This window comes from Vicugna pacos, chromosome 22, assembly GCF_048564905.1.
Source record: "Vicugna pacos chromosome 22, VicPac4, whole genome shotgun sequence".
Lineage (NCBI taxonomy): Eukaryota > Metazoa > Chordata > Mammalia > Artiodactyla > Camelidae > Vicugna > Vicugna pacos.
The window spans coordinates 11,846,579-11,861,595 of record NC_133008.1 but is presented as its reverse complement, the minus strand read 5'-3'; the positions used below and the strand labels follow the sequence as shown (position 1 = coordinate 11,861,595).

The following is a 15,017-nucleotide window of genomic DNA, read 5'->3' as shown; positions in this document are numbered from 1 at the left end:
TTTGAACCTAAATAATGGAGGAGAGAGATTCTGGGGTCAGAAAGTTTTGGAAATGCTGGGAAACATATTATTAAAATGACAATTATGAAGTGAATTTCTAAGAGGAGGAGATTACATGCAGCATTTACTAAATTTACTTCACCTACAGAAGCCAAATCCTGGTAACAGTGATTCTATTAATCACTGATATACACATATACACAGAGAGAGAGAGACAAAAAAGAAAGAAGGGGGATGGAGGAAAGGAAAGGTTAGCAGCTTGTAGCAGCTAACAACTCCTTTAAATTGACAGCTGAAGTATTAGTGAGATAAGACCAACTGGACAGATTAGAAGCTAATGACAGGTTTTAAAATCTGGTTTAGAAGCAGAGATGGAGGGAAGGGATGCTCTTTGATCTTCTGAAAGGAGTTTCTGATGCCCAGAGCTTACTTTTCAAGATCAAGTCATTTAAAACTGAGAGATGATACTGTAACAGAAAACACCAAGCATTAAGCAGAGTGAATGTATTCATCATTTTAACAGTACATATAAACTTCTGATACAATATGGTAATTCTCATTTGCCCTCCCAAATGTATTCCTTCATTCAACTGGGCAACTGTATGGCATGCACTGTGCTAGATGCTGGGAAGATGCTATGAAATGAATATGATATGACAGACATAATCCTTGTCCCCATGGAGATTACCTTCTTAATAAAGGAGCTGACTGTCTAGTGGAGGATTATGCAATACATTTATCAATTACAATTATGGTAACAGCTGTGAAGAAAAAGAAATGAGTGCTGTAAGAATATGACAAAGGGAATCTAACCTGCGGGGGTACCTAGGGGACCCAGACACAATCCCTAAGGAACTGATGCTTAAACTCAACTCTGAAGGATAAGCAGAGGTTAAATGGGCAAGAAAGGAGTTAAGGGTGAAGTCTCCCTGATAAATAGCAGATGATAATTCTTGTCAGGTCAAGACAGAATCTGGTGCACTGGAGGAAAGGGTGGGGGAAAAATCACTGTGACTGAAGTACAGAAAGCCAGGGTGAAAAAGAGCAAAACTAGACAAGACTCAAGAGGAAAACAGAAGTGTTAAGGCTGGAGTTTCTGACTGTGCAACTGAAATCATCAAAGGAGTATCAGAATAGAAGGCAATGGCCCTGGAAGCCTGCCTAGGTTGCTCTCCACACAGATAAGACATTTCAAGGAACCTCTAAAAATATGAGAGGGAAAAAAAAAGGACTGGAAATAGGGTTCACTGCGTGTAATCAAATAAAAGTCTACCTGAGAAGTGGAAGGAATTTCCAGCAGAATCTCACCTCCCAGCTCAAAGCAGCAAAGGCTGATAGGAGTGAGTGTCCCCAAAGCTGTCAGTGAGGCCAGGCATGACTGATCCTCGAGTGCTCCATTAAGAGCGCCTGCATTGCAGCCAGGGGCCAGCCAGAGCAGAGGCCTGGCTTATGTCCGCCATGGACAGTCCACTAAAGAAAGCAGATACTCCTGCAGCTGGCTTCCAACAAAAATGGCCATTTCAATCACAAAAGGGCAGCGCTGCCCCAGCCACAACAAACTCAGAAGTTCCTCACCCTGGTGACTTCCTTCCGTCACACCAAATGCACCTGAATCTAAAATCAGCAGAGGAGAACGACAGCTAATCTAAACATTTCCCTTTCTTCACAAAGACACATAAATAGCCAAACACATAAGAAAAATATGTCTGCTGTCACTAGCAATTAAAGAAATAATTTTTAGTAATTTTTAATTCTTTAACTAAATTGGGATTTATAAAGAAATTAATACTTTAAAATGGCACAAACATGAAGAAAACAGCAGTTTCACAGAATATGGTTGATCTGACATGTCATGTTCACATAGACAACAGAAAGTGGGCAAAACCTTTGGCTACATAAAATACACAAGCTCTTAAAAATGTGTACACCCTCTGACCCAACAATTCCACCTCTTAGAACTCACCCCACGGTAAAACTCACAGATTCGTTCAAAGATTACACTACGAGAAAGAGTAACCCAGCTTTAAGTTGCTATAAATTAGAAATAACTTGAAAGTCTAATAAAGAAGTAGTTTAACTAGTTAGCCATTTGCACATTCATGCATATTAAGCACCCCTTCAAAATATTATAAAGAAATATATGATGGTTCAGAGAGATGTCACAAATATTGCTGAGTTTTCAAGGAAGCTTGCAAAATAAGTTTATGTGTGAAAAACAAATATAAAACATACATGAAAGAAAAAAGTATGTATCTGAAGGAAAAGAAGTATATCAAATATTAATAGCAGTTATCGGGGAACTTTTTTATTCTTTTTGTTTCTTACTTTATATAATTTTAATTTTCAATTTTTCTATAATAAATATGGATTACTTTCTATAATAAATATGGACTACAACCATAAAAAACAATTATTTTGAGATAGTAAAAACTATAAAGCTTCTAGAAGAAAACACGGAATATCCTTAAGACCTCAGAGTAGGCAAAAATTTTATAAACAGGACACAAAAACCAGTAACTATGAAAGAAAAAAATTGATTAATTTGACTTTATTAGTATTAAGACCTTCTGTCCATCAAGAGACAATATTAAGACATTGAAAAAGCAAGCCACAGAACAGGAGGTGTCTGCAATATGTGTATCTGGCAAAGAACTCCCACAACTCAGTAAGAAAAATACAGTAATTTTTTAAAAGGGTCAAAAATTTCAACAGTCACTTCTGTAAATAAGATATCCAAATGGTCAATGGGCATGAGAAAAAAAGCTGTTATTAGTCATTAGGGAAACACAAATTAAAACAAGATACTACTTCACACGTATCAGAATGGCTAAATTGAATGACAATATCCAGTGCTGATGAGTATCTAGAGCAACTGGAACTCTCACATATTGTCGAAGGAACTCTAAGAATGTACAGGCACTCTGGGAAAAGATCTGGCAGTTGCCTGAAAAACTAAACATACGTATACACTTTAGCCCAGCACTTCCACTCCTAGGTATACTCAAGAGAAATGTCCAAACAACAATCTGAACACAAATGTTCATCAAGCTTTATTTATAACAAACACTGAAAACAACCCAAATATTCATCAGCAGGAGAATGGATAAACAACACTGTTGTATACTCATATAACGTAGTAATGCTAAACAATGAAAAGGAAAAGAACAACTGATACGACAAGAATGAATCACAAAAACATGATGGGCAAAATAAGCAAAACACAGTAAGAGTGCGTGTGGAATATGCATGCTGTACCACTCCATCTACGTGAAATTCTAGACCGCGCACAACTCATCTACAGTTATGGAAAGCAAGTCATCTAAGACCAAGGATGCTGGTGAGAGGATGGCAAAAGGGAATGAGGGAATTTGTCGGGGTAGAAATGTTCTACGTCTCAATTGTGGCAGAGGTTACATGAGTGTATACAGTTTTCAAAACTCAAACAGTATACTTGAAATGAGAATATTTTATTGCATGTAAACATACATCATTAAGCTGATTCGATAAAAAAACAAACAAAACTACAATACAGATACCAGTGCACACTTATCAGATTGGGTAAAACGGAAAGGACTGGCAAAACCAAGGGATAACTGGAACTCTCCACATGAGGTGGGCATGTTAACAGGCACAGCGCTTGGAAAACAGTTTAGCAGAATCTACAGAAACTAAACATACGCCTACCCACTGACCCCGTAATTCCACTCTGGGGTTTTTATAACCAAGAAAATCAAGTGTTTATATCCACCTTAAAAATGTTATTCATAATAATAGCCCAAAATTAGAAACAACCCAGCTAATTCATCAACAGTAAAATAAACCACTGCACAGGGGGAAAAAATTAGTTACACACAACAAAATGGATGAATTTCACAGATATAATAATGAATGGGGGTGAAAAACACAGGATTATATGCTGTATAATTCCATTCATACAAAATCTAAAAATAGCCCTAACCAACCTATAGTTAAAAAAGGCCAGAACAGACCTATGGGAGGGTTCTGACTGGGTGAGGCACAGATAGGAGAAAGCCCCCAAGGGGCTCTAGAGTGTTCCGTATCTTGATTTGGGTAGTGGTTGCACAGTGTTGTGTACACACATGTAAAAATTCATTGAGCTGTACACTTAAGATTTGTGTCCTATACTATATGTAAGTTAAACACAATGAAAAAGGTATACAAATGCCCTTAAGCCAATCTTTGTCCATTCATTGAAGCTGGAAGTTTTATTACACAGTCCAGTATCCAGGTGTGGCTCCTGCCAGTGTGAGTCACTTTCATTCCCAGTCTATTCATTTACATTTTCTTCACGTCCGTCTCCCTCAGATCATCTGAGCTGGCAGTGCTACTAAACATCTACAGTAAATGGCATTGGCAGTGGGACAGGATAAAGTCATGTCCCAACCAGACAGGGAGAATTTCCAAAATACTTATTAAGAACACTATGGATGGTTTTAATAAAGGTATAATGTTAAATCTATGGGACAGTCCCTTGTTGATTCATTATCCTTGTGATTAAATTCTTGCACAGACTGTGGGGAAAATTAAACACAAGCAGCCAGCACTCTGAAAACAAGTATTAGTATTGCTAATATTTTTGCTTGAAAACTTACTTCCATAATTATAAAAAAAGTGGTTTTAAAAATCACATTATTCATATATACAACTTTCAGAGAGAAAGCCGTGTCAGAGTTACTTTGTTGAAGCATGTTATTTGCATATTGCAAAACTAAACACAGTGACAATGCATGAAACTATTACTACTGTCTTCCAAAATTAACCAATAGATTATAAAAACAGGTAGCTAACTTCCAGAAACTGATTTACAAATGCAAAGCATTTTAGAAACAGGATTTCATGTTTTAATAGAGTCTGATTTACATTCTCATTAATACATACACACACATACTCATCTCTACCAATACAACCTACCCATTCTACATTTAAAATGTCTCATTTCCTCCCCTTCCGCACCATCTGTTACTATCTTGTGATTTCTTCCCTGGAACATTCCAACAGTCTATTAATTGGTCTCCCTGCTCCAGTGTATCCTCCAAACTGACTGGCAGAATGACCTTTCTAAAGCTTTCAAAATCTCTTTGAAAAAAAGAGATTTTGCTCAAACTTTCAAGTCACCTCTCTTCTCAAACCATACCCACCATCCTCACCTTTCCTCTCCTGCAGTGATGACAAGTTCAAAAGTAAAGAAGGCCTTTCCTGGTGACCAGGAAAAGTACAAGCCTTGACTCAAAAAGGCAGCCACTACTCAGCTCCAATTTTCAGGGAAGGCCAAATTAGTGTTTTGACATTGAATGTCTTAATTTTTTTTAAATCTATGCAGATCAAATAAAAAACATCCGTGCATCTCAATCTATCCATAGGCTACTTATGTGTAACTTATGACCTAAAAGGATAGGATATGGCCAAGATCTGGTCATAATCTCTTTGCAGATTTATCTACCTCAATCCCTTCATGCAAACTACATTCCAACAATCCACAGAACTACTTACTTGTCCCTCCTGACAGACAATATACACCACTGCCTGACAGCTGTCGTTCTCTCAGTTACCTTTGCTAGGAAATTCCTCCCTCTGCCACAACACATCCACATTCATGTCTAATTTTTGCTCAGACCTCAAAGAGTTAACTTTATAAAAATTTCCTTTATGAAATTCCCTTCCTTTTCTAGCTCCCACACACTTTATGTCTACCTCTTATGATCCTTACCAGTTTTCACATTATACTACACTTTTTTATGTAAAAGACTGCAAGATTCTGAAAGCAAGGTACACATCTGATTCTGTTCTTTTTATTTACCACAGGTAAAACAGGTTACCAAACAGTACCTGTTCAAATATATGCTCAATTATGAAGTTATTTATCTGCTTATCTGCATAACAACGAGCACCTCAACTAGATGGCCACTACACAGACTTTTGAGAATCAAAGTCTAACAAGTTTAGAAAAATATTCCTGTAATATTAAGTTTGAATCAGAACTAACACGAACTCACGGTTGTTTTTAAAATATACTTAGTTCTGTCCACTGGAAGGGTTTAGAAGCAACGACAAACCAATAGTGTTGATTTTTGGTTTCCAAGCACCATTCTCCACTAAAAGGAACCACAGCTTCTTAGAGAAATGGTTGGATTCCCAATATGCAGGGCAAGTAGAAAGCCAAGAAACAAACCAGAACTGATGGGTTCACACCTGCTTCCTTTTTGAAGGGGCTCTCATTAGCCAAATCTGGGACAATCTGAGCATCAGTGTAAGATTGTAATTGAGTGTAATTGAGTGTAATTGTTCAGTGAGTAACACACTGAACAAATAAAAGTCCATGAGAGAGAGTATGGTGATACACAAAAGGAAGGAGGAGAAACAGGGATGGCCTCTGTGAATGCTAACTAGTAAATGGAATGACAGAAAACCACAATTTTGTAACTTATATTGTAATAACTGATTTCAGGATCAGGATGCTGAAACCTCTGGGTGAAAGGCTGTAATGGAACAGGATATTCACAAGGTACCAAAATATTGTCCCATAGATTCCATTCTAATAACAGGATAAAACCGTACCTTGATAATGGAGAGATCTAGCTGTTGCCACCTTAGTCAAGGGGTCAGATTTGGCACAGCTCTTAATGGGGTAACCCGTCATTAGGTGCTTCCTGACATGACTCAACGCAAAGTACACTTCACCTATGATGAAGCATTCTTGTCAAAATGTTTAAACGGGCTGCAATCAAACCTCTCACATAACTTCGAGTTTACAGGAAGTACAGGAGCTAGAGAAACAAGTTAAATAACACCATGAGGAAATAGTTAAACAAGTAAAGAATGCTGCACATCCTACAGGACAACTAACTGACCTGGACTCTTAAAAAAGAAAAATCAATTCTGGAAGAAGAGGGAAAAAGGCAGGACTGTTCAAAATGAAAAGAAATTAAAAGAGACATCACAACCAAATTCAAAGGGTGTATTTTGTTTGGACCCTGTTTTTGTTTTTTAAAGAGAAGTGCTAGAAAAGGCATTCCTGGGACAATTGAGGAATTTAAAATTTAACTAAATATTTGTTAGTGTATTATGGAATTACTTTCAGTTTCTCAGACGTAAAAATAGTATTGTGGTTTTAAACATGTATAAAATATATGACTATATATATTTGGTTATACATGGAGATACATACTATATATACGGTGTGTATGTGTGTGTGTGTGTGTGTGTGTGTGTGTGTGTGCTTTTAGAGAGAGACTACTCTTATTCTTAGGAGACACACACTGAAATGTTCAGAGGATAAAGTATCATGTTTGCAACTAACATTCAAAATGTTTGACAACAAAAAAGGGTATGTACTTGGAGAGAGAAGGCCAGGAAGGAGGAGGAGGAGGCTTGAGGGGAGGGAAGGGAGAACCAAGGGAACTAAGAGAGAAGTCGTACAAACATGACAAAATGTTAACAACTGCTGAGTCTAGGTGGTGAGAGTACAGGTGTTTGTTGTACTGTTTTTTCCTCTCTCTCTCTCTGAAATTCTTCATAATAAAAAGTTAAGGGGTAAAAAAGAGAAGAGCAATTCAAAAAGCAACCAGCTTAAAAATCCAAGTAACACCATCAGTGTCAGGAAATAGAGTACTCTTAAGCAAAACCTCTGAGAGTATAAATTGTTGCAACGTGACCAGAGGACAACACAGCAATGTCTATCAGACTTTTAAAGCGCCTATCCAATGACATTTACTCCCAGGAATCTGTCCTGAAGATACACTCCTCCATATGTGAAATTACATACATACACATCAGGTTATTTTTTACAGCACTGTGTATAACAGCAAAAGACTGGATGCAAATAATCTCTATGTGTATCAGCCCAGACTGACATCACAAATTACAGCACATACAATAAATCAGCATGCATCTTTTAGGCTAGCTCTTCAAAAAAATATGAGAGCTCTTTGGGAACTAATATTAAAGATGACCATGTCATATTTCACATTAAAAAAAAATCAAGGTGCAGAATAATGTGTACAGCATCCACACATATATATGAAGACTACACAAGAATGTGGTTGAGTAGCTGGAGCTAAAAAGAACGCGAAATGCTTTTCCTTACTGTGTACTCCTTTTTGCACCTTATGAATTTTGTATCATAGACATACATAATATATTCAAAAAAGTTTTCTGTGAAGTATTGATTGTAGCTGTAATGAAGTCTTCACATCTCCATGCTTTCATTACCAAAACCTAATTATAGTAGTTACAGCTCGCCTGGGAATTAGGGTCTGAAGTCAGTACATAAGGTGAAAACAGTATACAGTAAAAATTTTAAACATAAGCCACACTGGACCAAAACATCATCTCAATAATTCCTACACAGCTCATTTTCACTCCAGCACTTGAACAGTTCAGTGTCTCCTCAACTGACTAGTGGATTAAACAGCTGGTTTGTACTCAGGCCTCATGTTGTAATGTTAAAAAACGTTTCTTTACAATACCATAATCACATTCATCACAGCTAGACTAAGACAGGCTGAAAGAAGAGCAAATTTCCATTTCCCATTTCACGCTTGATCCAGAACGCTCACTGTTTAGCTTACTTCTCCCTTGTTTGTCACCAGATGCAAAGAAATGAATTTGATAAACGTACATAAGATGTGTAGTAACAACATGGTGCTTTAAAAAACACATTTCAAAAACTGTACCTCTATTAATTCAACAAACCATTACAGTGGAAAAATCACAACCCAAACATAATGGGCTAATTTGCTGCCTGGGAATAGGTTTGTAACAGTTCCCAGATCAAGATGAAAAGGAGTGGTAATACCTCTTGATCAACATCACACACGACCCCATAACCTTAGCTGTAGCCATTCCTTTACATTAGCATTTCCATACACAGGTTGAGATTCCCCAATCTTCACTGTGAGCAACCTTATAACTCCACTAAGTAAAGTCAGCTACCACTAAAGCTAAAATAAAAACTCCCAAATCTTTCCATTCCTGCTCTGGTGAGCTCCAGATCAACATTCCTACCAGAGAACTTATTTTAGAGGAGTCACCCATAAGCAACTCAAATTCATTATAAACTGAACTCATTCTCTCACTCCTCCCCACCCCTACTCCCCCTTAATCTGTTCTTTTAGTGTTCCCTATTATGGAAAAGAGAACAAATATCCATTCTAAAGCCCAAGGCAAAAATCTAAAATTCATACTATATTCTATCCATCTCTTACTCTTATAACCAATCCCCAAGTTCTGTAGAAAGCGAACCCCCAACACGCCACCCCCATCATGGCCACTGTCAATGCTTTGCTTTGCCCTTCATCACTGCTCACTTGAACTAACTGGTCCTCCTGACTTCAGTCTCTTCAAACGATCTTGCACACAACTGAAAAGTTAACTTCTTAAAATCCAAGTCTGCTTACGTTACTTTGTACTTTAAGAAGAGAAGAATGAAGACCAAATCCAAAAGTAATGCTATAGTAAGCTAAAAACAAGGCCATTTAACATGATATAATGCAAAAAGAGTATACCACCAGATATTTTTATGATATGTTCCTAGTCTACCCCACACTATATGACTAAATTAAATACACCAGTAAGTGTGTTTCAGTAAAAAAGAGGCCACAGGAAAGCAAATTCAACTGCCTTCTTAGAATCAAAAGTGAACACAAAACGGATCATAACAGTAATAAAGGAACCTTAAGGAAAACAAAGGGCTTCCCAGATCTATAAGACAAGGGTGAGTTCAAGCTGAATGTATTAACATGTTTGAAATGAATGCTGTAATCAGAAAAGGATCTGGCAAGTAAAAGCAAATGGAGAAGCTGAAGGAAGAGGGAAAAACCATCCACCCCTAAACTGAAAACTGAATGAGGTTGTCTCAGCTCCTTAGCCCCTCCAAGGTCGACAAAAAAAGTCACCTCCCAGGTCAAGTTCATGCTAACTAAACCACCTGACTATGATCTGACCTGATAGGTAAAGTTGACCTACAGGAAGAGAATATTCCAGTCATTTGACTTGAGTCTTCAGGTCCCTCTAACTACTGTTATTTGAAAAACTAAGAGTGGCATATTAAGTAGGACCTAGTAAGAAAATCTACATATCAGAAAAGTTTATAATAATCATGCCAACACACACATATCATTGTAAATTAATAAACTGGAATTCTGGCTTTACACATCATTGTTGCACAGCTGGTTAACGAATTTAAGTCCAACTCTGGGATGAGGAGCTGCTTTCAGTATGCTGATCAGATTTCTAAGAGTGTTAAATCCAGGACCAAATATAGGATAAGGTAAATTCTATAACTGTATGTGTGGCTACTGAAATTAATTAAAATTAAAAATTCTGTTCCTCAGAGCCACATTTTAAAATATCCACATGTGGCTACCACATTGGAGAGCACAGATACTGAACATTTCCTTTATTATAGAAAGTTTTAATTGGACAGCATTGTTCTCGAAGACAACCTTAAACTAACCCTATTGTAAGTCCTCCTGAGACACAGCTGGGCAGGCAGTCTTGGATAGCGAACACAGACTGCTACAGAAAGTAAGAAATAAGATATTCAACAACAATTGTTTCCTTTCCCTTTGCAATAATTTCTTGAAATCAGAATACACACTTTTAGCTTTCAGGACTTCTGCCTCTCTTTTTATCACTGGATGACACTCTAAACTTGAGGCACGGCCATTAGAAGCACATCCTCTGAAGCCAGACTGCCGGGACTTGTAACTTATCTTTGTCTCTTACTAGATGTGCGACATGTTAACTACTCTACCCTTCAGCTTCCTCATAAGTGGAAATAAGTGTACCTACTACGAAAATAAAATGAGTTTAAACATATGAAGTGTTCAGAATTGTGCTCAATATGGAGTAAGTGCCCAGTAAGCGTTAACTACTACTATTTTTTACTACCACCACCACCCTGACAGCTCTTCACGTCGCAAGTGTGAAAAATGCTCACCTAGGAGAAATATTAACAAATACAAAGAATTAAAATAAAACAACAAGCACCAAGTTGAAGTGTCAGTCTATGATAAAAAGAATTTTTTTAAGAGTAAAGGAAATGGGTAACATGGAATGATGAAATACCAGAAAAAGTCATGAGTTGCCTGACAATGTGTCACTTGTAAGGCTAACAAACCACAGATCAAAAGAAGTCTACATAATAAGCTACTGAGCTATTTAAATAACCAATAAAAACTAAGGAGGAACTGAGAAAATACAGGTTTGAGTTCACTAGACCAAATACTTTCCTGCATAAACACATTTTGACATTTACATGTACGGCCTCCCTTACACTCCCTAAATTACCTTTAGGTTCACTTGATGAACTGACTGAAGATCTTCTATCTTTTCATTAAGTAGGGAGAGCACCAGATATAATTAAAATACCATGCCCGATACTGCTCTATCACATGTTCTCCAAGTGGAAACCGCTGTAGAAAACCATACCTCGCTCTAACAGTAGACAGACAATATGAAAATCTCCAAGTTGAAGTACAAACCTCAGGAAATGTAGTCATACGGAAAGACCCAGAGCAGATGGAGACACACAGACCTAAGCTTAAAACTTGGCTCTGCCATTTACTAACCATACAATCATCCCAAGCAATTTGTACGTATTTAATTATCATGAGCTTCATTTTACTAACTGTAAACTACGGTAAAGCACGTGCCAACTGAATGAGAAATATGCGTAAAGAGCCTACAAAAGCTCCTGGCACTTAGAAGGTGCTCAATAGGTAACTGTAGTAGCTACGGCTGGTCAATTTCCCTGAGAAGACCCTCTGAGAGTCCTAAGAATAAAAGACCACTACCCTACACGGTAGCTACAAGAATTATTTTGACCAGGTATTAACTATAAATCACAAGATAATGCCTCAAAATTATCATTGTTTTTATATTTTACAAGCTATTCCTCAAACAAAATTCCCTTGTTCACTATATTGTATTCCCTATCAGACTGTGACTACAAACCATTTAGGCCTATTTAACAAAAATAAGTGCACTTCTTACACTGAAACAAAGTTTTTACCAGCATATACCTTCACTAATCCACACCCAAACATGAACCCTAAGCACAATATCTAATATTTCTTCCTTTCTCTATTAATGGAAAAAAAAGTAAAGAAACTTTATATTTCTCTCAGAGAGTTGAGTTCCACATAACAAAACAATACAGGGTCATTGCTTACCTGGAAAATATTTTGTACTTCAGATCCACCAATCCAGAATGAATGGGGGTATTCCCTTTCAGACTAGTCTGAGAAAAGACAGCAGTCAAGCAGCTTCCAAGATTCTTTCCGTTTACTGTATCCAGCTTTCTTCAACAAAATCCCAAACATGCACTTCGGTAACTGTTGAAAGACAGAAAGCAATCCATACACCCACCATGGCACCAGCGGCAAAGGACAGCCACCAAGAAATGGAAGGAAGGGTCAACGGAGTGGTGGATCTGAGGCACAGAAAAAAAGTTACAACCCCTGAGTGAGCTCTTTGGTATAAAAGGTCTGCAGCTGCACTGCTCACCTCTGTGTTCAGAGAAGGATAAGAAATTCTACATAGCAAAGAAGGAAACACCCCTAACATTAATATTTATTCATGATAAATATCAAGCAATCTCCAAATGAGAGCAGCTAAAAACTTACTCTATTATCCACAGAAATTGTCCCAGACCATTCAGCTACAGTGAACTTCATTACCCATTTTCTAAGACAGCTCCTCTACTATCACAGAAAGTCTGTCAACCAAAACTAACATGGGAGGGCTCAAATATCTCCCAATTAAAGATATGTATTTAAGCACCTAACAAGAAATTTTTTAGTTTCTACATATAAGACATCAATCTACATATCACCCAAACCTTCAACCCTCGGTTGAACAACAGGACATTTTAAAACACATGGCATAATTTTAAGAGTGAACTTCTGACTCAATAAAAGCCAATCCCCACAATGGCCAATCACTGGGTAAACTAGAGAAAATAATAAAGAATAATAAACAATTTATTAGATGACACCTTTAAATACATAAGCCCAGTCCACATTATATCAACATTCTTTTATTACCACACCAACTCTTCCACTAAACTGTTAATTCTAAATACACTATAAGCGAGAGAAAAAAAGCATTCAACAGGATGACAAAGATAAAAACTGAAAATTCCAAAGACTGTGAAGCTGCTTACATATAAATTTGCTACTTCCTCAACTGCCAGACTACTGCCAAAATGTTCTGATAGTAATTATAATACCTACCTTGATTTAAGGGATACTAATGGGCCAGGCAGTTTACATTCATGACTCATATTTAATTCTCAAAAAAGATAAAAAGAAATAACTTGCCCAAAGTCCCACATCTACTAGGCGGTAGAGCCCATGCCTTTTTCACAGAGCACTGTGGCTTCCCAAGTCCAAGGATCAAAAATGCCTTGATTCTTGGGGCAGAAGAAACCTAGCTGCCCTTTCAAAAGTCCTACGTTAACTGACATCAGAATGGAGAACCACAAAAATACGGAAGAGTAAGTACTTCAGCCTAGCTAAACTAAAATACAACTGAACTTGTTGAGCCAATCTGAAAGGGCCAACTCTCTGGATGTTGTCACTTAAAAAAGCATTTCTTTAACAAAAACCATGCAATTCTAAGGCCCACAATATTAATGTTATAACAAAACACATTATAATGTTGCCCAAGTAGACTTTGTGTTTAGTGGCGAAGATGTGTCTAGGACAAAGAATCCCAAATCCAGTTGAAACCGAGGAATTTGAAAACTCCAAAATTGGTCAATAAATAGTCCACAGGTAAAAACTAAAGATGTTCTGATTTTTCATGTTATAGGCAAACTGAAATGACTGACTGAAAGACCCACCAGTCAATGATTAACCTCTCCATAATAGTCCGGTGGAAACAGCCTATACTTTCAACTTAAAGGCATTACATAAGTCAAATCTCAAGCAAAGATTAAGTGCTCAAGTTTCTTCCGTTACTTGAGAGCCTAAGAATAAACTGGAAATCCAATTCTGATCAAAGCAGCTAGTGGGCTACGACTCGCAGTCAGTTAACTGCTCAAGTGATACACTCCACTTTTCAAAGTATACCTCACTGCCATGACCAAAATGCTGAACAATTACAGCAAAACACAACCATGACAATTTGACTAATGGACTCATTTCCGAGCCTCTTGCACTGTCAGGCCTTTCTCTTGTATTAGTGAGCTAATTTTCCCCTCTTTTCCTTCAAATAAACATTTACTGAATGCCTAATTGGTGGCAGGCCTTATGCTAGAGGCACAAAGACACAGAGCAGGAGTAGAAGGACTGAGTCCTTCCAGTCATCTGCCCCTTTCTCTTTGAGTCTCCAGAGAGATCATTTCACAGAATCAAAATGTATTTTATTATTAGTTCCCAAAACTGGTTACGTGTTCTCAATTCAACTCTTAAAGAAAATAAAAATACATTTCTCAGGTTCCTTTTTCTCAATAGCACAGTTCTCACTTAATTTTTCTTTTTCTTCTGTGGTTTGCTGTTAGAGAATGGTTTCCCTATATTCATTGTACTTATATTTGCACATCTCTCTACTCACAGACTTTTTTTTTTTAATTTACATGTTAATATCCCACTGTGTCTACTTCACAGCTTTCAGTCTGTGAAGGTCTTCATTGTTGACTAACCCTGAGAAAGAATTTCATAAAAATGCTTCCTGCTGACATCACCAAACTCTGCAATCTTTGAATTTTGTTAAAACAATAATAAGATCCAGGTTAGAGACACCTTACTGGCCTGTCAGGTCTTCCTGGTTTGTCTCTCATTTGCCTACAGAGACAAGCTTCCTGTTAGGCAATTGCAATCAGCAGAAACTTAACTGAGGGTAAGGAGCACATTCTTGACCAACAGGTTTTCCCCCTTTGTCAACTAATTCAAAGAAGAACAATACAACACAGGAGGAAATCTTTTATGACAGTCACCGCTTATTCTGTTAAAGGTCAAAATCGCCAGCTTCGCTAAAACAAGAAAGACTTT

General features: G+C 37.4%; 1 protein-coding gene across 6 annotated transcripts in view; it reads right to left on the bottom strand.

The window, feature by feature from the left end:
- Positions 1-15,017, bottom strand: part of FBXW11 (F-box and WD repeat domain containing 11) — a 113,368-nt gene that overhangs the window by 92,325 nt on the left and 6,026 nt on the right. Inside the window, exon 2 of one of the 6 annotated variants that reach the window (XM_072947242.1) lies at positions 12,195-12,356. The exons of the other annotated variants lie outside the window; for them this stretch is intronic. The gene's annotated coding sequence lies outside the window, so the exon portion shown is untranslated. The remainder of the gene's footprint in view (positions 1-12,194; positions 12,357-15,017) is intronic. 6 annotated transcript variants of the gene reach the window in all.